At 48.4% G+C, this 26,585-nt stretch overlaps 1 protein-coding gene across 1 annotated transcript in view; it reads right to left on the bottom strand.

Annotated features, from left to right (window-relative positions):
• TENM4 (teneurin transmembrane protein 4) overlaps window positions 1-26,585 on the bottom strand; it is a 593,869-nt gene that overhangs the window by 554,124 nt on the left and 13,160 nt on the right. The window contains 1 exon segment of the mRNA XM_048217331.2: window positions 15,758-15,813. The gene's annotated coding sequence lies outside the window, so the exon portion shown is untranslated.

Raw genomic sequence — 26,585 nt, 5'->3', positions numbered from 1 at the left:
TTTTGGCTGCACTGGTGGGAATTCTCCTGCTTACAGTAAGGCAGGCTGAGCCAGCAAGACTGGGGACCACACTGAGCCAAACACAGTGAGAGCTCTGCTAACTGGGGGCTGTGCCAGATGATTTATGGAGCTCCTTTCCAACACAAGATTTATGATTCTGTGAAGGGGGAGGCTTGGGAAATGGGGGTGGGGGGCTGGTTCTGGTTAATTGAATTTGTCAGCTTCCAGATGGAGGAGGCACTAACATTTGTTGATAATTTACTCTGAGCCAGGGACACTACTGAGGATTTCAAATATGTGATTTCATTGAATCTTTACCACGGCCCTAGGAGAGGTGTAGGACTGTTCCCCCTATTTTACAGATGAGGGCACTGAGGCTCCTCGAAGGGAATGTAACTGTCTCTATGACAAACGGCTAGTCAATGTAAAGATGCGATTTGAAGCCCAGTCTTGGTGACCCCCCAAAGGCTTGACTCTTCATCATGCTTGCTTCGACGCTGGCAAAAAAACTTTTGAAACCAATATGGATATGATCCCTCTGTATGGTCCATAGTTAGGGTCAGAGAAGCAGAGCAGGACTTGAGTCAGGGAACTTGAACTCTGGGCCTGCCTCTGTCCAGCCAACTTGGAGTAACTGGTTAAGCCTCTCTGAGCCTGTTTTTCCCACCTGCAGGTAAAGGAACTCCAAAGGTAATTTTAGCCCTGACTCTTGGAATCTAGGTTGCATTTCTCCAGGTAGGTATTTACTTTGATGGCCAGTTCTCATCACCCAGTGCAAAAATGCAGCCCGAAAAGGGCCTGGGGAGGCAGGAGCATGAGCTGGGGGCAGAGGGCAAAATGAATGTTACTGACCAGGAGGTCCCAAAGCCTCCTTCCTACAAGATGTCAGCTCATTGTTTGCCACTCCTCTCTGCAAAGTAAAAGAGCACAAGGAAAGCTAATTCTGCCTGAGGCAACGTAGCACAACTGAGGTCCTCGGTTTCTCTAATGCACTGGGAGAAGAGAGAAGGAGAAGGCAGATTCAAGGGAGAGTGCGAGTGACCAGTGATACAAGGGGGGGGGCAGTGGGTATTGATTGCATTCAATCGTTTATCTTCCCATCTTGTTCCAATGAAGATTTAATGCAGGAGGATTTAGGAGCTAGTGATGCCGAAGAGGATAGCAATGCCAGCCACCGAAAAAGGAACAGAGCCGGTGGAGACAGCTGATCAAGTCTAGAAACGTAGTCATGAGTGCTTGTCTCCACTGGGAAAAATGAGAGAACAACTGGATTGTTCTCTGGCACCTGCAGAAACGCATCCTTCAGGCAGTCGGCCTCCCTGGCAATGTTTTTTGATTAACAGCTCAAGACCAAAAAGACCGGGGCCTGCTCCGTAGCTCCGGAGAACCTCAAGGAAGGATGTCTGCCCCGACTCAGACACTGGAGCAGCTTACCCAGCAAGTGGAGTCAGGGGAAGTCTGCCAAACCTTACCACTTCATCTTTGTTGTGTTTTATTGAAGTTAAACCAATCCTGAAATTTCACTCCAAAACCGTTTCCTGGACCATTTCTCCGAGGAAGGAAGCAAGCCCATTAGCGAGCCACTCAAGTGGCCCATGCGCTCCCTCGGGAATTCGCAGAGCCGGCAGCTTCTGAGCAGTGCGGCTGTGTGTGCATGCGCGTGTTCCCGAGCGACAGGCGGGGGCGGTGACACTGTCACTACCCGGAAATCACCAACAACAGGATTATTTCCAGGGTGAGACAGGGAAACAAACAGAGCCTGAAGGGAAGGCACACACGCCCGCCAACACGTGCAGAGCCAGACAAGGGCACGGGGTCTGAGGACCCCACTATACAGGGGCCTGGACGCACACGCCCGCCGCGTGGACACGTTCGTCCGCACCTGCACCTGCACGGTCCCCAGACGCACAGGTGCACAGCTGTGGCTCAGCCCCTACGTGTCCTGAGACCTGGGCATTAGGGCCGGGGACGGTGGTCCCTCCCAGCTGGCACCAGACCTGGAGGATTTCCAATCTGATGATTTCGCACCCCCCTCCCCCCGTGTGTCAGAAGGTTCATTTTCACAGCTGTTTCATCAGCACCTTCTGCCCAGAAGATCGTGGAGTGAGCGCTCCAGGCAGAGGAGGAAGAGCACAGACCTTAGGGAGTTTAACATCAGAGGACAGGCCGCAGACAAGACGTGTTAAGGAGTGAGGCAGGCGGGCAAGGGGGTGGGTCACAGGCTTCGTGAGAGTCAAGCCGGTATCATAACGCTGGATCCCCAGAGCCCAGCAAGGCGGGAACCCCCAATGGTGCTTCTCAGATGATTACTCACAGATGATGAATTAATTCAGGGCGACTTCAGGCCAAAGTTACTTGGTCTGTCTATCCTGCCTCCCCACTCCCCCAGTACCAAGTCCCTATTCCTTATCTCCAGGCCTAGAGGGCCCTTCTTCATCCGGCAGAACCTGTCTTCCCACCTCAACCCCTCCCCTACACCCCCATGTCTACACTTCACTCACTGTTCCTGTGCCACTGAGCTTCGCCCTGTTTCTCCAGGACGCCAGACCCTCCCAGGTCTCAGAGTCTTGGTGCCAAGCTTCCCGCTGCTAGGAAGGCCTTTTGCTTCCTTCTCTGTTTGGTAAACTCTCTCCCTTCATTCTGCAGTTTTCTCCGCTCTTCCCCTCCCTCCCTCTCCCCCCAGTCTGATTCACTGCACCCTCCAAAGGGCCCCCAAAGACCTTGCTTCATCCCTTTGTGGCTCTCTCCCCACAGTGAGCAGCTCCAGGGGAGCACCCTGTCCCACTCATCCCGGAGCCTGGCACTCAGTAAGCGATGCTGGGCGGGGTGGGGGGTCCGCGGGGCTTGGTTCTGGGCTTTGTGGAGTCCCTGAGCTTCCTCCCTCAATGGAGTGGGCACAGAAGCAGCAATGGATGGCAAGCGTGAGAAGCCGGGCTACAGACCGTACTAAACCTGTGTCTGGGGCTGCTGCCATCACGTGTCTCCTCCCCTGGGACACATCTCAGGGCATAATTCCTGCTTCTCCATGCCCTCACCCCTTGGCATGTGGCTCTTACAGCCTCTGTCCCACTTAACATCCCCAAAGCACTCTTCTCCAGAGGCCCCTGGGTATAAAACATCATTAAGGACACATCTCTCCCAGGTTAAACTTTCTAACTCCCCAGTGCGCCAGAAAGACTACTCTGCCTTTTGGCTGGAGGAAGTGGGGCAGCCCTGCTGGGTCCGCGGACACGGGAGCTATGGGCCCTTCCTGCCCCCTCAGGGAAGCCCCAAATTGATTAATACCTGCTTGGCCCACTCAGCAAAATAAACCTATAAAATGAGAGGATTTTAAATCTTTTTTTTATTGATTTATTTATATTTCTAAAAGGTCGCAGTCAGTTCTTTTTTTAACTGGACAGAAACCCAGAATGAGCAATGGAGTTAGATAGAGAAGTGAATGCAACCGCAAAAACATTATCTTTACACGCTGGCGAGCAGGGCGTTGGGCTCTGCGCGTGGAGAGGTGAGGGAGACGCGTGCCCAGGCCTCCGGGAGCACCTGGGTGAGTAGAAAAGGAGGGCTTGTTAACATTCAGATTCCAAGACCATCCTTGGCATCTTGGATATGCCTGGGGACGTCACAGGGGTCCTTACTGGGCCTTTTCCCAGCGACCCCAAGAGGGAAGTGTTACGATCATTTCTCATTCACAGATGAGAAGACTGAGGCTCAGAGGGTAAATGATTTGTCCGGGATCAAGCAGCCAATGAGCAGATTGGGATTTGAGCCCAGGTTTATGTAGCTCCCAACACTGACGGTCTTGCTTCCATGACAAAATGGGCACATCTTTGGTCTAGCCGTGGAAAATTCTGCAGGTATTTGGAGAACCCTTATTTCATTCCCTTTGTCACAACAACCCTAGGAAGTAGGCATCAGTGCCTCTATTACCAAGGAGCAAACTGAGATTCACTGTTATCCATTCCAGCTTGGAAATGGGAGTCAGGACCAGAATTCATTATTTCTGAGTCTGACCTCCTAGTGAGCTGGGGGGGGGGGTGGCCCTTCTAGGGGCATGGAAGGGAAGACAAGGTCCAGGGGGAGGGGGATACGCAAAGACAAGGCCCTAGGAGACCCGCATGTCATTCAGCGACAATTCTCCAATGTCTAGACCTGACCTTTGTTACCGAATCTTGTTTCAGTTCTGCCTCTTAAAAGACATCAAAATCCTGTCAAAAGACACAAGAAAGCATCTGACAAAATCTAACACCCTTTCGTGAAAGAAATACTTAACAAACTATGACTACAAGGAATCCTCAGCTTAATAAAGGCCATCTTTAAAAAGCCCACAGCTAACATTGGACTTAATGGTGAAAGACTGAAAATTTCCCTCCAAGATTAGAAACAAGACAAGCTGTGTGCTCTCACCACTTCTATTCAATACTGTACTGGAGGCTCCAACCAGGGAAATTAGCCAAAAAAAAAAAAAAAGATAAAAAGGTATCCAGATTAGGGAAAGGGAGAAAGAAACTATCTCCACTCATAGACAGATGATAAGATCTGGTATATAGAAAATCCTAATGAATCCACAAAAAATACTGGAACAAATAAACAAGTTCAGCAAGGTTTCAGGATATGAGATTATTATACCAAAATCATTTGTTTTCTATATACCAGCAAGAAGCAACCTAAAAAATGAAATCAAGATAACCATTCTATTTATTTTATTACATCAAAAAATCACAAAAGTATTTAGGAATGAATTTTAAAAAGAAGTGCAAGACTTCTTTACAAGTGCAAAACTTCTTTATATGTCATATGTATAATACTGAATACCATAAAACACTGAAGAAAGGGAAGGACATCCAGGTTTATGAACTGAAAGACTTAATATTGTTTTGATGGCAACATTCTTAACTTGCTTTATAGATTCAATGCATTTCCTACGGAAACGCCAGCTGGAATTTTTTGTTTGTTTGTTTTAAGAAATGGGTCAGTGGATCCTAAAATTCATATACAAATGCAAAAGACACTGAATACCCAAAACAGTCTTGAAAAAGAACAAAGTTGGAGGACCCATAGCCCTCAGTTTCAAACCTACTATGAAGCTACAGTAATCCAAGCAGTGTGATATTGCCACTGAGATGGACATACAGACCGATGGGCCAATGGAGTAGAACTGAGAGTCCACGAATAAACCCTCACATTTATGATCAGTTGATTTTTGACAAGAGTATCAAGACAATCCAATGAGGAAAGAACAGCCTTCTCAACAAATGGTGCTGGGACACCTGGATATCCACAGGCAAATGAATGAAGTTGGTCACATACCTCACACAAGATACAAAGATGAACTCAAGGTGGATCATAAACTTACATGTAAGAAATAAAACTATAAAATTCTTCGATGAAAACATAGGCTCAAGTCTTCATGACTTTGGGTTAAGCAATGGTGTGATACCTACAACACAAACGACCAAAAAAACAAAAACAAAAAATATGGACTTCATCAAAATTAAAAATTTTCGTGCTTCAAATAACATTACCAAGTAAGTGAAAAGACAGCTCATAGAATGGGAGAAAATATTTGCCAACCGTATGTTGGATGAGTGACTTGTATCCAGACATTTCTCGAAAGAAGATATAAAAATGGTCAATAAGGGCAAGTAAAGATGCTGAACTCGTTCGTCATTAGGGAAATCTGAATCTAAACCACATGAGATGTCACTTCAAAGCCGTAAGGATGGTTAGAAAAGGAGAGAGACAGTAAAAAGTATTGGAAAGAATGTGAAAACAATTGGACACTTCATCCATTGCTGGTGGGATTATAACATGGTACAGCTACTTTTGAAATCAGACTGCAGCTCCTGAAAATGTTCATCAGATGACCTAGCCGTATTACTTCTAGGTTCGTACCCCAAAGAACTAAAAATCCACGTTCACATGACCCCTTGTACACAAATGTTCATAGCAGCATTGTTCATAATGGCTAAAAAGTACAAATAACTTGAATATCCATCAACTGAAAAATGGGTAAATGAAATGGGATGTGTGTGTGTGCGCGCATGGGTGTGTGTGTGAATTAGTCAGCAATAAAAAGGAGTGAAGTACTCATACATGCTACAACATGGATGAATCTTGAAAACATGCTAAAGTGAGAAATCAGACACAAAGGTAACATATTATATGATTCTATTTAAATAAAATGTCCGGCATAAGCAAGTCCACAGAGACAGAAAGTAGTATTAGTGGCTGGTGGGGGCTTGGGGAGCAGGGAATGGGGAGTGACTGCTAATGAAAATGGGGTTTCTTTGGGGGGTAATGAAATGTTCTTAATATTAGATCACGGTGATTGTGGCACAACTCTGTGAATCTACTGGAAAACACTGAATTGTACAATTTTGAAAGGGTGAATTTTATGGCACGTGAATTATATCTCAATAATGCTGTTGTAAAGAAAAAAACATGCATGAAAGAGACTGTGGGGAATGTAGAAAGTGGAAACAGCTGAGTTGCTAGAAGTGGTGAGATGGAAGGTAACTCTATTTTTTCTCCTGCTATTGTTGTCTTAATGTTGTTGGCAATGGCAAGTGAAAAGGAGGGAGAGAGAGTGATAGGCCAGTAGAGAAGACAACTAGCTTGGGAGTCCAGGGCTCCAAGGCGGTCATCCCTCACTCTGCTAGTCACTCTGACATTGCTAGACTGTGTGCTCTTGAGTAAGTGGCCTCACCTCCCTGGGCCTTGATTTCTTTTTCTTGGAGTGGAATAATATCAACCTGTAGGGCCCCTGTGAGGATCTCAAGAGGCCTTACATACACAGAGCACGTATGTGGCAGATATCCACAATGTTCATTATCTTTCATCTTCATTTATTTGTTCAAATAATTATGGAGCATCTGTTACATACTGGGGATATAGATGAACTAAGATTGGACCTTGTCCTTAAATATCTCGGCATTTAAGAGAGGACAGACATAAATAACCAAAACAAGTTCATTGGGAAGGGTCAGAGTAAAGACATCCACAAACAGCTTGCTGGACAAGTTATCAGCAGAGACCAAATATATCTGGGAACTCGTGTTGGGAGTGACTGGGGCCAGGTCAAGAGATGGAAATCCACGGAAGAACGATGGCATCCATAACCGCAGATCACATATTTGTTCTATAGCATGCTCATACCGTCCCATGCGACCCTCAGAGAATGTCAGCAAGGAAAGTATTACTACCGTGCTTGATAAATGAGAAGACCAAGCTTAGAGAGGTCAAGAGAGTGCTCTGTTTTCATAAAACCAGCTCATGGTGCAGGACCCTCTCTATTCTGCCATAGCTACCTCTTCTGAGCAATCTTGGCTACATTCCACTAAGAAGGAACACTGGGAGGGGTGCAGTGAAATAAATGAAGAGGCGCTCTCTCCAAGTCAGGGCTGGTCAGACATATTGAGTATGTAAGCTGTCCCCCTGGGGTCCAGTGAGAAACATGGCAGGCGGAGACCCAGGAACCAGTTCAGGCCTGGGTCACCGAACAAAGATTTACAGCATTCCTTGGGGGAAATATTGAAGCTCTGCAGGTCATCAATGTCTAGTAAATACTTCTCCACTGATCTCACTAAGTCCTAAGCTGGGTGTGGGGAAGGGAAACATGATATCATTTATAGAGCACCTACTGTATACAGGGCATTATACAAGGAGCTTCCCCAACAGTGACATTGAGGTAACACTGATGACCGGAGAGGTCAAGTGCCCTGCTCAAGGTCACACAGAAAACCTGTATCATAGAGGAGTGAGCCTCCTTTCCACTCACCAGAAGGATTCCAAATTTCTCCCTGTGCAGAGACGTCATAGTCTCAAGGGTAGAGGGCGGAATCAACACACGGCCTGTAAGAGCTCAGAAGCTTCACAGCGTCCGGGACCCATGTCATCCATTTATACAACATTTAAAACACACACACACACACACACACACACCAAAAAATGAGCAGTTTGCATTTCCAGGGTGAGGGTGAGCCACTGGTTTTATTTTTGTATCCCACGGGCTTAGCTGCTTATCTGGCACAGAATTGGGGCCTCTGTCGGTCCTCTTTAACAATCGCCTAATTGACCCTTAGGTGACAGCAAAAGGCCTCCCTTTAGCAAATGCAACTTCCTCAAAGGAGCGGGATGACAGATGAGAGAGCCCGGGCATTCAGCACAGAGACCCAGGTGGGTCCCTCAGTGATGCTGCCAGACTATCGACGGCTGGTCAGCTGGACTGACCGAAGTCTCATTCATCAAAAGCCATAACAAATCCATTTGTTGGCGTCAGTGCCAGCCCCATCCCATTGACCCTGACCATGAGTCTGAGATCACCAAGGCTCCTCACCATTGCAGCATCTGTAGAGCTCACTGAAATGGAGGCCCAAGGGCCAGGCGGGACCCAGCACTTTCTACCTACCCTGTTCAGGGGAAACAGGAGAGTCTCCAACCTGCCCAGTGGGGTAGGGTGTCCACCAGCACTCTGCAGTGATTCATGATAACCTACAGGATTACAACTGAGGGCTTCAGAACTCTCAGCCAGGCAAGACTCAACAACAAGGGGAACCTGGAGTCATCAAGGGATCACCCCCAACAAATGTCCCAAAGGTATAAAAGAAAGAACACAGATTTGGGGAGCCTACAGACCTAAGAGAAAGCCCAGCCCTCTCCTGCAAGATGTCTCACCTTCAGAAAGCATCTTGGCCTCTTGAAGCATCTATTTTTTCACCAGCTAAACCCAGATGTCATGTGCTGCTGTTAGGAAGGCCAGACAGGCTGATTGGATGGACGGGTTTGGCAGGTGACCAGGATTGTGAAAACCGGGTGAAGGAAGGTTGCTTGAGGAGGGCTGATAGTTGAAATAAGAACAATGAGAGGATGTAAGAATGTGTGGCAAAAAGAGAGAGAGAAAGCTGGGGAGGGAGGGAGAGGGAGAGGAAAAGGAAATGAATCCTAGGGAAAACTGCATTTAGTAGGGGTAAAAGGAAAGCAAGTCAGAGCTCAGATGGAATGCAGTCAGAGCGGATAATAAGGAAGAGGACAAGAAAATCCACATTTTCCACTAGACATGTCAGGGAAACTGTCCACAGTTTCCCAACTGTTCGATTTTGAGGAGCAATCATAACACTGGAGACGTATTATTACACCATCGATAAGCGTCTCCTACAGATGTAGAGGTCAAAGGTAGCAAGCGGGTTCCTTCTCACCAGCCAATTCCAACTGATTGGTAGTGTTTATCTGAAGCATTGTGTTTGAAAAAATTCCAAGGCCTCATCTGAGCACAGTGGTAAGGAGAGCTGCGTCAATTAGCGATGTCTACGGCGGTGGGGGGGGGGGGGGTACGGAAGGAATGGCAGCCCGCATGCCATGTGTGGTGGGTGTTGGACTGTGCTGCCCAGAAAAGCCCTTTGGGACTAAGGCACTCATTCCTCCAGCTGCACGGACTGTTGCTGTTGGCTGCTGACAACTCTCAGTGGAGTCCCTCTCCGGGAATGGCCCTTGGCCAAGAGAGCTGCCTCACCCGGGGGTAGCCCACAGCTGCTGCAGAGGGCAGTGAGACTAACTCCCCCAGATTCAGTGCAGGGTATATCTGAAGGGCCATCCCAGCTCCAGCGCTCCTTTGGGGTCAGTGGATGTCCATGCTGTGATGCATTGACGTTCAACACCCCCCACCTTGATCCAATCTTACTTCCCTTACAAATGCTGATCCTGGGGGCAAGCCCAACAAACTTACTGCACGCAAATCTCCCTGGAGTCCGGTCCCGAGGATCCAACCTAATGTATCATGCATTTGCCATTCCTGCACAAGCTCTATCCCTCTATGCCTAGCTAGTAGTGTGTCATCTGCATTTACTCCTCACCAACGAATGGAAGGAGTTTTGTTTCTCTTTCTGCTAGACACAGAACAAGAGTCGAACAGAACCGGCTTGTAGGAAGAGCGCCCTCGGCTCCAAGCACATTACTTGGGAATTGCTCCTTACACAGCCCTGAGATAGAGCTGGAGAGGTCTGGAGTGTGGGCTCCGTTCCCAGCTACCCAGGTTGGAGCATGGGCTCTGCCATTTAGCTGTGTGACCTTGGGAAAGTCACTCTGTCACTCTGTGCCTCAATGTCCTCATTTGCAAGAGGCAAGACTAACGTTACCTTGTCATGTAAATGCTCAAAACTCTGCTAGGCACACGGTGGGTGTGAGTTGTCATTTTTGTCATCCTCATCTTCCAGACAAGGAAACTGAGGCCAGAAAATGGAGCCACTTCCATAAAGTCAAACAGCGAATGAGGAGCAGAGCCTGGACGGAAATCTTGGTTTGCCTGAGTCCCAAGTACATGAGCTTTCTTTTATACAACGTTACTTCTGCCGTTCCTTTTGTCTTTTTTTAAGAAAAGGGGGAAGTACAGAAGAAACAGTCATGAGGAGGTCTGCAGAGAAGCTGGCACTCCTGCTCATTGGAGGAAGGAGTTTGTTCCTAGAGGCACGGCTAAGGGAGTCTGGGGGTGATGTCCCCAGGCAGGCAGGAGAGCACGCTGCCCGCCTGCTGGAGGGACGCGCCGGGGCCCAGGGCCGAACACGCCACCTCCTGCTCCCCGGTCTGCCACCACAGCCACACCGGGGCCTACGCTTTGGTGACAGTGGGGAGGACAGACACGTTGCCAAGCCCCACGTGGCTGTGTGACTGGTGACATGTGGGTGACTGTAAGGCCCTGGGAGGGGTGAGGAAGCACAGCAAGCCCTTCTCGAAGGGGAAAACCGTCTCAGTTCTGTGTAGCCGTGGTTGAGAGGCTAGTGCCGGCACACGTGCCAGAGTCAGGACGCAGCCAGAATGGGGCATTTTGGCTCTGCACAAAGGAAGGCTTGCGAGCAGGAGTGAAATTCAAACTACGGAAGCACCGATCTGGCACAGACAGCCACCAATCAGAACAGGCAGGACGGCCCGTGAGAACAGATGTGTAAATGAGCAGTATGGCTACAGAACACATCCCGAGTGAATGTCAGTCTCAGCAACAGAGAAGCCCACTGTGGGAACAAGAAGAGCATCAACAGGTGGGGGCCCAGGCACCAACAGAGAATTGTCCATGCATCTCTTAACCCACTCCTAGGGAGAAGCCCACGAGGCCCCCGGGGCTCTGTAGAGAATGGTTTCCAAGCCACTGCTGTGGAGCCAAGAGTCAAGGGCCTCAGGTCCAGCTCCCAGGCCCAGTAGCAACATTGCCTTTGGGATGCACGGGTCCAACCTCCAGAGAGCAAAGCCCCAGGCCCACCCGTGAAGGCTCTCACTGATACGTCATCATGCTGTCATTCTGCTTACTCTTCTCTTGGCCACAGGGTGTTCACTTGTGTCTCCCAAAGCAGTTGTTCTTGTTCTAGCATTTAGAGGAGGGCACCAGCGCGCCTCACTTGAGTCCCAGGGACACCAAATGTAGCCTCGGGGCATGTGCAGGGAGCCCCAGCCTGGTCAGGAGTCAACATTTGGAATCCTGGTCCCACCTAGGTAGCCCCCAGAGCCAATCCAAGCCCCCCTCTTTCCCAGCTCAAATCTGCCTCCCCGGTGCTTGCTAACCTTTCACTCAAAAACACATGCTCCTGCTACCCTTTGGACAAAGTCACAAGGGGTCAATTATCTTGCGGCAATGAAGGAGGAATTCCATTTCTTCGGCTTGCATAAGATGAGGCTCCACATGATGAAATAAGTCATTGGCCCGTGAGGTCTTGTGGGAAGGTACTAGAAGGGAAGGCCTTCCCTTGAGAGCAACGCGCGAAGACCTTTCCCCTCAGCCAGCCTCACCCGCCAATGAGTCTGCAGGCGTACTTGCCAAGCCTAAGAAATTCCCCTGCAAAGTGCCACTGAAAGACTTCACCACTGTTCTCCATGGACCTCAACAGGTCGTGCCAACTGATGTGGACTTTGCCCCACTTGTGTCTTATAAATGCAGTCTACTTTCCTGTTAGTTAGGAGTGGCTCTTCATGCTGTCTTTGATACATGACTGTGGCCTCCTGGCCTTCACTAGCTTTGTCCCTCCTGAGTGGAAACTTCCTATAGCCCCCAGGTAAGCAGGCACTGGATTTGAGGCGCAGCTTCAGGAATTTACCGAAGGAGCCATGGGCATCGGCTGTAGCTATGTGGTCCACTTGGACATCGAGGGGAGGCCAGCACATCCAGGTGAAGCGAAACATCACGGCTGAGCACCACGCCCTTGGGTCAGTAAGCTGGGCTCCCACCTCCAGCTCTGCCCCTCGATAGCTAGGTAACCTGTAAAAGTTACCCAAAGGTTTCAAGCCTCTGTTTTCTTTTGTGGAAAATGGTTATAATATTGGTATCTACCTTATAGGGTTATTTTAAGAAGTAAGCAAAATAATATATACAAAGCACTAAGCACTTTGTCTAACACAAGGCCAGCAATCAGGAAAGTTGGTCATTATTAATATAATCTTTCCAATATTTATGGATTAATTGTCATAGACCCTGTATCCTGCTAGGGGCTAAGGTTCCAGTTTCTGCCCTGAAGGACCTCACCATCAGTGCGAGAAGACCACAACCGACAATCAGATGTACTGTGATAAATGCTTTATTAATAATACTTTTAAAAGCACGTCACTTAAAGGTGACAACTGTTTCTTGCTAGTCACTGTGTTATACACTCTATTTAAGATAAGAGCATAAGCTTTTTGGTCTAAACACCTGGGCTCAAATCCCAGCATTACCACTGACTACCTGAGTACTCTCTGGCATGTTAACTTCTTTGAAACTTTTATCTGGAAAAATGGATGTAAAAATTAGGAAAAAAAAATTTATATTTATATATATATATATATATATATATATATGTATATACACACACACACACACACATACACATATATATATATACATATATATATGATGTTACCATAGCGCCTTGCCCACAGTAAGAGGTTTAATAAATGTCTTTTATGAAGGGTGATTAAGGGTGTTGGAAGAGCTAACGTTGGCTATTGTCCCCGTCCTGGAGGGTCTGTCTGGGTAGGTGTAAAGGGCAAGGAAGGACATCCACCCAGGATATGTGGCAGCACTGTGATGTTCAGTGGCTCGTCTGGTGGGGAGCCAGTTCTGAGCCAATAGCTGGGGCCATAGAGACCAGAGGCTGGCCACTCCAATGGAGTTGCCAGCAAGAACTAGGCAGAATATTCCAAGTAGGGCAGGTCCTCCAGGACCAAGAGAAATTGAGTGTGTTGGTATAGTAAGAGGCCAAGCGAGGAGTCAAATGCAGGCCTGTTACATTACAGAAGGCATGAGTAGCCCAACCTGGGGCACTCTGCTCCCTGCAGCCAGTAGCTTCTCTACAGACCACAAACACTGGCTATCCCCCTGCTGCACACTCAGCCCTACACCGGGGACCTCCATGCTGGGTACTGCGGGGCTGAAGGACGACGCAGGCAGGGCTCCACACCTCACAAAACGTATCACCTGTGAAAAGGAGCCATGCAAATCAGATCACCCCAGAACCAAGCCAGTGCACAAAGAACAAAACTGCACAGACTCAGACCCGTTTACACGAACGAACATTCTTGCAGCACGGCTTCATAAGCCTGTTGCTAAGCCTGCCAAGCTTCCTATCACAGAGCCCTTCACTCCTAGCTCAGGAAAGATAATCACTCTGGGAACCAGCTTCCTTAGGAGACCTGGCAGAACGCTTTCAGTCCACAGCGAAACCTACCTTTTCAACAGAGCTTCTCCTTCTCCCATGTCAGACAAGGGGAAACCCAATCCATAAAGGAAAGGGTTTTCACACACACAGTACTGCTGGGTGTCGCTGGCTGTAAGTGACCCTCCGGGAAAGGAAGGAGCCCTGCTCTCCTAAACAAAGACCCCAAAGTCTCCTGCTGGAACAACACGAGACTCGGGGCGCTCAGGTTCCAGGCTCACCCGCAGGTATCATCTGTCAGTCCTGACACCGGCCCTGTCCGTGTCGGGGTCCGAGCGGAGAGATCAGACAAGCAGCAGGGTAGGGCGGGGGCGGGGGGAGAGCAGGAAAGGGGAGAAATGGCTTTGGAGAGACCACTACAAATAGTCGGAGTTTTTGTCTGACACCAAAGAACAGGGCAAGGGAGAGCTGTGTGATCCAAGCCAGAATGAAAGAAAGTCTGGCCTCCCCCTTGTAATATAAGAGTTTAATGATACTTATTAAAAGCCCATTTCCGGGTCCTGTTGAAAAATTACACCCATAAGTGTTTCTTTTTTCATATAAATTGCTTCCTAGAGATTAAGCGCACACACACACACACACCCCTTACAGATTCCACACCCCCACACTTGCACACACACCTTCTCCATAAATCCCGCACACCCCATATGTCACACACACGTCAGTACATCTTCATCAAGGACGGCCACAATTCACGACACACACACACACACATACCGTAAAGCAGGAAAACCCGTCCTGGTCCCTGAGGTCATTCAGGCACCCTCTGAACCTGCAGACTTTGAGGGAGCCCAAGAGCTCCGCGCTCAAGTCGTCACGCCCACAAACGAACAGCACTGCCTCTAATCTAATCATTCTCCACATCTTGCCTGAGGCCAGCAAACTCCGCAAAAGCCAAGCTACCAGGATCATCCAGCTTTGGTGGAAAGCAACAGCATTCAGTAGGGTCACTGTGGAAGAAGGGGCCGTGCCCCTCTGGCTCAGGGCAGAATTCTCTCTGATATGCTGAGGAGGTGGGCCTGGGCCTGGGCCTCCGCCAGGGGCATGGTTTTTTCTGGCTAACAACTTACCCAGAGCCCAAGGCTGCCTTCACTCTCGGTGAGAGAAGGCATAGCTTTCTGGAACGATCAGCTAGATACAAGAAAGTACCCCTTGCTGAAAAGTACCCTTCCACCAGCATGGGCTCCCTCTTAGTGCTGACCTACCCAGTGTTTTACTCACTGCTAAGGGGTAGGGTTCAAAGGCTAAAATCATCAGATAGAACAGTTTGCTGTTATCAGAGACAAATGCTTTGGAGTTAGGAAATCTGGTTTCCAGGTCACCTCTAACCCTTCCTCGCCGTATGGCCTTGCCAACTCGCTGAGCCATAGTTTTCTTCTTGGCAAAATGGCAGTAACAGCTTCTTCCCATCTTATGGAGTTTGGGGGAAGATCACAAAATGCCCTACAGACTGTAAACCCCAAAGCAGGTGTGAGAGATGTTTATGATGAGACAGTGATGAGGGAATGGGGGTGCTCCTAAACTGGGCTGGGAGTGCCTCCAGGGCAAAGCCTGTGCTGTATGTATCTTGTTAGCCTCAGTGCCTGGCACAGAGGGCTGGCACCAAATATTCCGGGGAAAAAAGGTTTGAAAGAACCAGTAAGCCTGTGAGTTAAGTGGCTTGTTCAAGGTCACAGAACAGCCGATGGTGGACTGAAACCCAGTTCCCCTGACCCCCTAGTCCCGGGCTCTCTGTTCTAGATGCACCGAACTGTTGGGTCTCTGGAAGGGTCAGTGATGTCAAACTAGCCACAGCACGGGCCAGGTTTTAATGAGCCCTACCATTCCCCAGGAAAGATCCATTACGGGCAGGCAATGCCCAGGAAGCCTTCACGAAGTCGCTTGTTAAACACTCTAGCTCAACAGTGAAAACAAACAGAAACTACAGAGCAAATCACACCCAAATGCCTCAAACCAACGCATCTTATTTCCCGTCTTGAATTGCGCACATCAGGAAAGTCACGGGATGGGGACAATGAGCCCGCAGAGATTTTGTCGCGGAGATTAGCGGTGTATCTTGTTTCCAGCTCACTTTCCGCATTATCACTTACCTACTGACCAAGCGTCCGGGAGATCACTAGCCCTCTCTGAGTCTCAGTTTTTCCATCTGCAAAACAAGAAGATGATCACAATTAATCCCTTGAGACCCCTGGACTAAAATGCATCAGAGCTTTTATACCTTATATGGGTTACCAACTGCTTATGAACCCACATAACTGGGGAAACTGTTAACGGTCAGGGGCTGGGAGTTATTTCAAAAATGAAGTGTGATAATTAATAGTTATGTGTCACTCAGGGCGCCGACGGTGTTCAACCCTCAGTAAAGAAAATTCAGCCTTTCCATCATTTTGGCACTTATTTTTCTTTTTCATAAATGTAAAAATGCAAAGGACCACGGAAATACTCCAGGAGAAATGGAGCAAACAAAAATGTCACCACCCCAACATACTCACTCTCAATATTTTAGGATATTTTTCCAGTTTTTCTCTTCTAATGCACAGAGTTCAACATTTTGCAGAGCAGGGACCACAAAGGTGGACTATAGTGAAAAGTCACACGTAGATCACCATGCACCCCCCCACCCCCCAGAACCCCGAGTATTATATCATGGACTGTTGCTCACGTTATTAACTCTTTTTTATTCTGACGTCAACTTTGTCAGCTTCCCTAAGACTCCTGTGCCCTGGCCAGGTCTCCAGCAGGCACTGTGCCCTGCAGAGCCCAGGGGAGGGAGGAGCCAGTGACAACAGTGGCCCTGGGTTGGTCTCTCCCCAGTCTGGGTTCAGTTACCTCATCTGCATAATAAGGAAACCAGACTGGCCCATCCCAGAGATCACTTTTACCTTAAAAACACGAGGCTAAGGAAAACTGAAGGAAACATGTATTTGAATCTCTATTATGTGACAATGAGTCCATACCGTTGAGCTGAAAGTATCTACGGATATCATCTCCTGAGCCTCTTAGCCACCCTGGGAGATCTTCCAGGCAAGAAAACTGCAACTCAGGGAGGTTCCGAGGTCCACTGACACCGCTTGCTAAGTTTTGCTGTGGTTATGTCTCACCTCTACTACCATTTACTAATTTTTCCAAGTTGATTCACATTTTTTGCTTAACTTTATTTCGATGGATTTTTTTCTTAAAAAGTCTCTGCTGCACATTATTCCCCTCCACCTCTCTCCAAGGCCCACTGAAAGGCAATCTTTCAACTCAGATGGATTCTGTAATAGCAAAATGGTCGCTTACAGCTTAAAGGAATTTTTAGTCATGACCATTCTATATACAAATCTCTATGAAGTCATAGGTTTGAAGTGTTGTTTTTGTTTTTTTTCTAATACTCATTAAAATAAATAACTTTTGAAGTCTAGAATGCTCGTCTCTGCACTTCCCAGCGATGCCCCTACTTTATCTTGGGAAGGCTGGTTTAGGGGTCCCTTGTCATGCTGAGGCCAGACCTTGGACATAAGTCTGTCCTATTGCAAAGCTGAAACGTCAAAAGCATCTAACGCTTACTGAATGTCAAGAAAGGTCCCTGAGGTCACATAGCCATGAACCAAAGGAACTGGGACTTGGGGTCCCCATTTGCTCACTTCCGACCCTGGGCTCTGTATTTTCAGTTTCCTCTCTGCCCCTCTGCAGACCCCCAGTTTGCAACTCTGTGGCATCAGGCCACCCATTAAGTTCTGTTTCCAAGTCAAGGCAGGGTCATGCTGTTTTGTTAGGTCACCGGCTTTTCCATAAAGTGACTAGATTGTATTGATGCATATTTAAGTTCCCAAAAGGGCACTTTGGTAAGAAGCTGCAGAATTTCTAAAACCAAGTTTAGAAAATGTGAAGTGAAAGTGATTCTTTATTCAAAGATCCAAGATAGTAACCAAGGAAACAGAAAGGGCTGATAACAAAACATCCAGGAATGCCATTGCCATCGCAAATGAGCATAAGACCCAAGCAAGTCATGGGAAGTGGGAGAAAGTGGCAGAGTGACTGTACTGGGCACTGATCGAAGCTGGTTTTGGCTATTGGCGTCTTTCTAGAGTTCTAAGCTTCTGTTTCCTGTCATCTGGTTGAAAATTAATTGGCATGAATTTTTTATGACCAGAGAACAAACAGACTCAAAGGTCTGCAGAAGAGGCTCAGACTTTCTGGAGAGTTCCCCATTTCTCATGAATACAAGCTACAAAGTTGTGCAGACACAGGAAAGCAAAGATTTTTCATTCTTGGACCCACACCTCTTCCATGAAGTCTCCCACCAGCCCAAGTCAGGCTGAGTCACCCTCTCTCAGCTTCTTTTCCAGCAACACTTTAATTAAAGTCTCTGTTATACTGCAGTTACTCTTTTCTTCTAAAGTATTATTTTTTTCTGTTTACCCAAGTTGATTAACTATAATAAAAACTCATCTACCACTAGCAATATGATTTTAGGCAGGTTTCTTTCCAAACCCTGTATACATACCCCCCCCCCCCGCACATTCACACACATACACATCCAGACACTTTATAAAATGGGATCCTGTTATACACACTATTTTTTAATCTTTTTAAAATGGTTATATAAATGCACAATTAATCCTATTAATGAACATATAGGTGTTTTCATTTTTTCACTAGTGAAAATACTCTAATATTTTCGTACATGTATCTCTTTGTGGTTGCTCGACTGTATACTTAGACTATATTGCTTAACATTTTTTAAAAAGATTTTATTTATTTATTTTAGAGAGAAAGAGAGAGAGAGAGAGAGAGACAGTGAGCAGGTGGAAGGTCAGAGGGGAAGGGAGAGGCAGAGGAAGAGGGAGAGAATCCCAAGCAGACTGCACTGACTGTAGACCCCCAGGCGGGGCCCAATCTCAGCACCCCGAAATCATTATCTGGGCTGAAATCAAGAGCCAGATGCTTAACCAACTGAGTCACCCAGGTGCCCCACTGCTTAACATTTTTTTAAAAAGATTTTAAGTAATCTCTACACCCAGCATGGGGCTCGAACTCATGGCCCTGAAATCAAGAGCCGCACACTCCACTGATAGAGCCAGTCAGGTTCTCCTTTATTGCTGGACGTTTTTTAAAAAAGATTTTATTTATTTATTTTGAGAGAGAGATAGAGACAGTGAGCATGGGAGCGGGGGCAGGGCAGAGGGAGAGAGAGAATCCCAAAGAGATTCCACACAGAATGTGGAGCCCGACATGGGGCTCGATCCCACGACCCTGAGATCATGACCCAATTGCTTGACGTTTTTAAGAAATTTGTAACTGCCCCCCACAAAAGACTATATCACTTTCAATTTCCACCAGCAGCATAGAGGCATGCCAATTCCTTATGATCTCATCCGTTTTAGGCATTAATGTGCTTTTTTATCTTTGTCAATGTGATAGTTAAATGGAGCCTAGTTATTTTAGTCTGCGTTTTTGGATATCAGTTGAACATCTGTTTCTATGCCTCTTGGCCATTTGCAATTCTTCTTTTAGGAAATTCATGTTCACAGTCCTTTGCCCATTGCCTGGTTGGGTGTTAGCCTCTTTCCTGTTTGGTACATAGAGTTTGCCATTGGTCTTTTGCCTTGACTATTATTTTTAGCTTTCTTCCAGTGAGTTCAATAACAGTAAATGGTGCTACCATATCCTGTTGCCCCACCAGAAATCTGGAGGCCTGTCCTGATGCCTCCCTGCACGTTCTCCCCACCAGTCACCAAGTCCCATATGTCCTATTTCCTAAGTTCCTGGTCCTGTTCATTTTTCTCCCTCTTCAGCACCACAACCGTCACCAAATCACCATCACCTCTCACCTGGACTTCTGCTGTAGCCTCCTAACTGTTGCCTGTATCCTCTCCTCCAATTCTCTCACTGTCCAGAAACTAGAGGGATTTTTTTAATGCAAATTAGATCGTCTCCACTGCCTAAATCTCTTTGACAGCTTCCTATCCCATTAAAGATCAAATCCAAAGTCCAGAATGTGCACCTGTGCCTGAAAAGGCTGCTTCCGGGACCCAGTTTCTCCGCTGCTTGGGTCTCTCTCGATACGTCCATCTCCCCTTCAGCCTCTGTACTTAGTCACACTGGCTTCCTCGCAGATCCTCAAATGGGTCACTCTTCTTTCCAATTCAAGGCCCTGGATGTGCTCTTCCGTCTGCCTGGAAAGTCGTTTGCTCTCCTCTTTGCTGGCTAACCCAAATAAATGCATCCTTCAGGCCTCTCAGTTTAAACACTCTCTCCCCCGAGAAGCCCTAAACCCCCCACACTAAGTGAGCTCCTCTGGCTGTTTACTGGAGTTTTCCTCTGAGGCACATCGTCCAAGGTTCTCTGTGCTTGGAAAAACGGTACTGAGCGTCCAGGCTCCACCCACTAGGGGGACTGAAGTCCTGCTGGGTTTCCCACTGTATCCAGATGGACTCAAGGCCTGAGTGGGTCAGGACCTGCAAGGGAAGGACACCACTGACCCACAAAGCAGGGCTGGTGACGGCATAGGGTCATGCCTCCTTCCTGGCAGCCCCTGTGTCCGTGCTCACGAGGTTCCAGTAACTCCGAGGCTCAGAGATGCTTCTTGAGCTCTGTGTATCGCTTCTTCAGGCGGGGGAGCCGATTTCAGAAAACTCTGTCGACCCAAGCAAAGCTGGCCATATTGCCGCCAGCTGTCTGAGTGAGGAGGCTCTCTCCCCTGAGAACCGTGCAGTTTCCAACTTCATCATTGTTGGTGCGCAGACTTATTTTTCCCTGGACTTCTGCTGCTGATTAGGTCCCGAAAACGTGTTCACTTCAGCTTTCTTCTAGGTATTTCAGAGTCAGAGATTTTTCTCCTTTTTCACTCTCTCAGTTAGATTTCACTTTGTGCGTGTGTGAGATCGCAAAAATGAAGCATTTCAGGTACGAAGCAATTTAGGATGAGAAAATTGTACTCCAGCCACAAGGCCCCGGCCCTAACGACCTAACAACCTTCCATGGCTTGGCAGGCTCAAGAGCGAAATCCCGATGTGTTAACTGGCCTTCCCAAGACCAGCTGTGGCTTTGTCTGGGGGTGGGGGGGCTCCCCACAGCTGTCTCCTCCACAGGTGCCCCCTGCCAGGGACACGCTACACCAAGTTGCTCTCAGAATGAGGCAGTTTTCTGGGTTGTGCAAGGGATAATAGTGGTTTTATTATTTCCCTAAAAACATGGTAAGTCCAATAAGTATCCAAGATGTAGGAGAGCATCACTGCTTTTCGGTCAGGGTCACAGGAACCATGTGAGAGGGCCTTTGGAATTTCTAAAACCCAAGCAAGTCAGCTCTCCTTGAAACATCAACTCTTCCCCCAGCAGCTTCACGCTCACCCTCTCGTTCAACAAGCAATCGCTGGCTGCCTAGTCCGTGCGTCAGACCCAGACTGGAGTTGGTGGCCAGAAAGATTTTCAGAAAGAGCATGGGCCTCACCCGTGCTGGAATCCCCTTTCTGACTCAAACGAGTTGCGTGACACACGGAAAGTCATGTAATGTTTCTAAGCTTCGGCTTCCTCATCTGCAAAGCAGAGATCCATACCGCAACCTTGTGAGAATTCTATGGAATAGCATTTCTCAAACACCTAGCAGGGGCCTGCAGGTCAGCCTCGGTCAGCCTTCACTGCTTTTATGATTTCTTTTTTTTAATAATAATTTTTTATTATGTCATGTTAGTCACCATACAGTACATCCTTAGTTTTTGATGTCGTGTTCCATGATTCATTGTTTGCATATAACACCCAGTGCTCCATGCAATACGTGCCCTCCTTAATACCCTTCACCGGGCTAGCCTAATTCCCCACCCCCTCCCCTCTGAAGCCCTCAGTTTATGATTTCTACTACTAAAGATGGTCAGTTGGACACGCTCCCTGCACTAAAAGGTACCAGTGTTACCAGTGTGGGGTGGGGGCAGTCTGTAACTTCAATGGGACCTAGCCAGGAAGGGGTCAGTTTTAGTGGGATGGCACTGGGCAAGGCAGGCTTCAAGCAAGACTCCTGAGCACAGCGTTTGCAAAACAAAAAGGTCCACAGCCAGGGGTGTGAAATGTGGACCTATTCTGAGGAGCGCCAGCAGCAGGAGGATAAGAGAAACCTCTGGGAGCAGGGATGCAGGGCTGGAGCCTAGAAGGCCTCATGGGCCAGGTTCTGGCAGCAGGCTCATCCATCAGAGGTTTTTAAGCTGGGCGATCATAGGGCCAGATGTGTCCTTGAGATCAAGCACTCTGGCTGCCATGAGGATGGATGGGAGGGGTGAGGCTAGGAATGAGACAGGGGCAGCAAGAGCCACAGAGCAGCGGCTGATCCAGGCCCAAGGGGAGGGTCGCTAACTTTGTTCATGAGGCTACAATCATGCCTTGCCCAGCTCCCCAGAGCAGCCCGACTGCGGTGGCCCAGTTACTAGAGGCTGTGGGCCCGGCTGCTCTGGAGCTGCCCTGAGAAGGCTGCTTTCTGACATCAACCGCAAAACCATCCATCCCAAAACAACCTGTTCTTTCTTCCCTGGGACAGCCCAGCCTCGGATACTGGCCTTTCAGCGCCTGGGCCATCTCACAGGGTGATGGAGCTGCTTCTCTCGGACAAACTCGTTCAATTCCGCTCACTCACAGTATTTTTGTGTGTGGACCTGTGCTCAGATTTGAAGGCAGCATGAGATTGCAACAGACAAGGTCATGGGCCCAAGAGGATTACAGTCAAGGACACCGGCCTGCGCTGTAACCCAAAGCTGAATGCTGAGTGTTCAAGGGAGGGCCAAGTGACAGGGCTGCGGGGACAAGAGAGACGGAGCTGTGGATTCTCCTTGGCAGCATTGGAAAAGCTCTGTGAAAGAGGCAGCACTTTCTGGACCCTGGAGACGAAGAAGGCAGTTGATGGACAAAGGGTGGGAAAAGGGCATCGGAGGCTGAGGGAAGGCAGGGGCGGAGACAGTGGCGATGGCTTCTGCGGCTGACCCGCAGGGGATGAGGAGCAGGTGACAGGAGGCAAAGGCAGGAGGGGGTACTGAGGCCCGGCTGCGAGAGGCCTGATGTCACTTTCCACATTCTTCCTTAAGCCACAGAACTACGGCCACATAAGAAAGAACAAAGCAGTAACCTTTATTAGGCACCAGTCTGCGCCTCGCAGAGTGAATTTTATAACCATCCTGGGAGGTACTATCACCATCCCTACTTCCCAACTAAAGAAACTACGGCCCGGAGAGATGACATGAGCTGCTCTCCGGCTGCAGAGGCAGGAGGAGAGCCCACACAGCTGCCTCGGAGCTCAGGGATCCTCTCTCTCCATGACACCAGCCCCTAAATGAGGAAGGCAGACGCTTAATGTGCTTCCAACAGCCAAGAAAACAGACTCCTCGTCACCACCACCACCCGTGTCATGGACTCCAAATTTTATCTCATAAAGGACAAAACGTACCAGATGTGCCTCTGTGTACCAGGATATTATAAGATTCCTGAGCACATATGTTTAATTAAAATCAACCGCTACCAGTGACCGCCTATGGTCACCGCGTGCTTACAATATGTGAGGTGCTTTCCCTCCGTGTTTGTAACAACCTTTACAACAACCCTATAAAGCAGGTTTTACTTCCCTAGTGTTATAGCTGAGGACGTGGAGGCCCAGAAAGGCAAAGTGATTTGCTCCAATTACGCAGAGCAGCAGAGCAAGAACCAGAAGTCTGTGTTCGGGCGCTTGGACCCACCTGCCATCCTCAAACCTAACATGTCAACTGCTCAACCCTCATCTCCCAAGGGTCCTCTTCTGCTGGTCCCCACCCCAGCGAGTGATGCCACTATCCACCAGCAGCACAAGCTACAAACCTAATCCACCCCTGATACCCCTCCCCTTCACTGCACCCCCACATTAACCCATCATGGACCCCTGCTGGTTCTAACCCTCCCATTGGTCTCCTTCTCACCACTTGTGCCTCCACTACCCTAGTCCAAACCACAGTCAACTCTCACCTGAGCTGCTGCAGTAGCCCCCCAACTGGTCTCCCCGCATCCTGTGCTCGTGGGAGATGTGAGCCCTCCACGGCTCCCGGGCCCAGAGAGCCTGGCTCCTGCTGGCAGCTCTGCCCCCTCTCGCCAAATGCCCTGCCCCTTTCATTTCTCAAACACCCCACTGTCCGTCCCATTTCAGAGCATTTACACAAACTATTTCTTCTATAGCCACTCTCAGCTTCATGGGCCTATCTTTCAGATCTCAGCTCAAACAACACTTCCTCCAGGAAGCCTTCCCAGACCCTCAGTCTAGATCAGCAGGTACAGAGCCGAACAGTTGTGCCTGGGATTAAAATAATGAAAGATATCCGTGCCAGTCACTGTGCAGTCCCTGCCCCAAGCCCCTGCATGCCTCCCACCATGATATGAGCGACTCCCCACAATCCAGAAGGCAAGGCATGTATGGCAAGTGGAAGGCCCCCAGGCCCCTGCTGGGCATGACGGCAGAGACCTGTTCTGACGAGCCTGTGCACATGCACTCAGACTGTTGAATATTTTGACTGTCCCCTCTGCTCTTGATCCTGCATTTCTCACGGTTCATAGTGATGGGCTTATTTGGGTGACTATTTGGAGACATGACCTCTGGGAGGGCAGGGAGCAGTTCACCAGGCTGGGGCTCCATACAGAAGACCTGAGTGACAGGATAGATTAAACGAATGGAGGAGATTTATTTCCCCCACCGTTCATGCTGCAGTGACTCAGCTTTGCCGAAAACTTCAGGCATCGAGCAATGAAGAAGCCAGGCCAATGCAACCAAGCATCAGTGGGGGTCACAGCAGCCAAGGAGGGGCTCCCAGTCCTGCCAGGGTGAAGTCATAGTCTCTGCTCCCTACAGACCCTTGGGAGCATGAAGAAGGCAGAGTCTTTCTGGGCTTGACTCTTTCCTGCTCCTGAGTCACTTTACCCATCTCAAACGGAGCTCTCAAACCCATTCCCTCATCCTTAGCAATCAGGTAACACCTCAGTCCAAAAGACCACCTTTCTTCATGGTTGTCATCACAAGACTTAGCAATTTCCCTGCTTCCCCTGTTACCCTCTTCGATTCTTCTTTTGCAAAACACGTGGTCTTAAAAGGTACCTTTGACCATGTCTTCCTTCTGTGGCTTCCCGTTGTCCTCAAGTGCATTCAAACCCTCATCCTGGTTTATAAGGTCCTCATCTCTGGGCCCTGTTTGTCCCTCGAATCTCACCATCTGCTTCTCTCCTGATTCTCTTCTGTTTCCTCTCTCAACACACACTTCTTCCTGCCCCAGGGCATTTGCACCTGCTGTCCCAATTTCTAAAACCTCTCCAGCTCATTTCCACCTACATTCTGGGTTTTAGCCGACAAGGCATATACTTTGAAAGGCCTTTGCTGCCTCACCCTGGTCATCAGCTCCTCCTATTATCCACTGCTCTTTTGTTACACATACTCAGCATGACTGAACTAGTTGTTCAATGTCTGTCTTGAAAAGAGGCCCCATGTGGGCAGGGAGCCTGTCATCTCGTCCATTGCTATATCTACCCTCACTGCTCAGCCCAGGGGGGTCCTGACACAGGGGCTCGAGCAATATTTGACGAACGAATAATCAGTATGATAAGGCTGTAAGCTTGGACCGTTCTCCTCTGTCTCCAGGGTCAAAGCTGAAATGTAAATTTCAATGGCCACCATAGAAATTTCAGGAATTAGCCAATTAATTTACCTCTTTCCTGATGTGTGGAAGGGGTCTGAAAATACAGCACTGCAGCTCCCTAAGGGACCAGACTGAACTCTTAGGAGAGAACCTGAACTGTTTAAATAAATAAATAAATAAATAAATAAATAAATAAATAAATAAAAAGGAAGAAAGGAAGGAAGGAAGAGGAAGAATAGAAGACAAGGTCTCATGAAAAAAATGCTGGTCAGGAATGGGCAAGAAAAAACGAACTGAAGATTCACCTTCACAAGAAAAGGCAGCCCCCTGGTGAGCCAAGAAGTGGATCCTGCTGTTCCAGGAAATGGGCACCAGACAGGTGCATTCGTGTCCCCCCTCTGACCCTGACAAACCGTGTGACCCTCGGTTTGCCTTTCTTTGCACCTCAGCTTCTTTCCCTCCTAAACAACCAGAAGCACCGGGGCCTCCAGATCTGGATTCTCACGCAGAGATATGCAGAGAAACACTGGAGTGGAGAGGATGGAAGGCGTGATGTACGTAGGCCCAGAGATCAAAGCACCAAAGCACTCCCTGGGGCAGAAGGTCTGGGGGGGGGCAGGTGCCCAGGGAGCCCCCGTCCCCTCTCCTCTTGCCTGCCCCAGGCTCCTGGCTACTCTGACACCTCCAGCCTCCAACAAACTGCAGGGTGTTCGTCTGATGTTACTGAATGTCAACCAGGCTGCCTGGGGCCCTGGGAACGGCCTCGGAAGCTGCTACAGGTGCAGACACAGAGTGGGCTGGGTGGAGGGGCAGGAGGCAGGTCTGGGCCTGACACTCGTGGAGCCTAGAGCCCCAGCTGCTCCAGTGGCCTGGAGATCATCTGGGGAAAGGGACTTTTGTCTCTCAGACCCCTCTGGTATTTTAATGAACCTTATAGACCCTTTCGCAGAAAAACGTTCCCAAATGCATAAAAACAAAAACCAAAACACACGATTACAATGGAAACCAATTATATTAAAATGGTTATCAAAATATTAAAATGATACATTTGTGATACGGTAATATTTTTATTTGTTTTTAAAGTCAAGATTTATAACAAATCTAGTGGCAGGTCTAATATTTCTCATAACCTGGAAGGAGTTATGAGTGTAAATGATATTTTGAGGTATCTCCAACAACTACAATGGATACAAAAATATCAGATTCCTCCTGGTAACAGAGTCCCAGGGACTTCTAACCCTATTGCGGTTTATTGCCTATATTCTCAATGGGGAAAAAATGCTAACTTTTTTCGAATCCACGTGCTTAC

This window comes from Ursus arctos, unplaced genomic scaffold (genome assembly GCF_023065955.2).
Source record: "Ursus arctos isolate Adak ecotype North America unplaced genomic scaffold, UrsArc2.0 scaffold_22, whole genome shotgun sequence".
Taxonomy (NCBI): Eukaryota; Metazoa; Chordata; class Mammalia; order Carnivora; family Ursidae; genus Ursus; species Ursus arctos.
The sequence above is the reverse complement of the archived record's forward strand: the minus strand, read 5'-3'. Positions and strand labels throughout refer to the sequence as shown.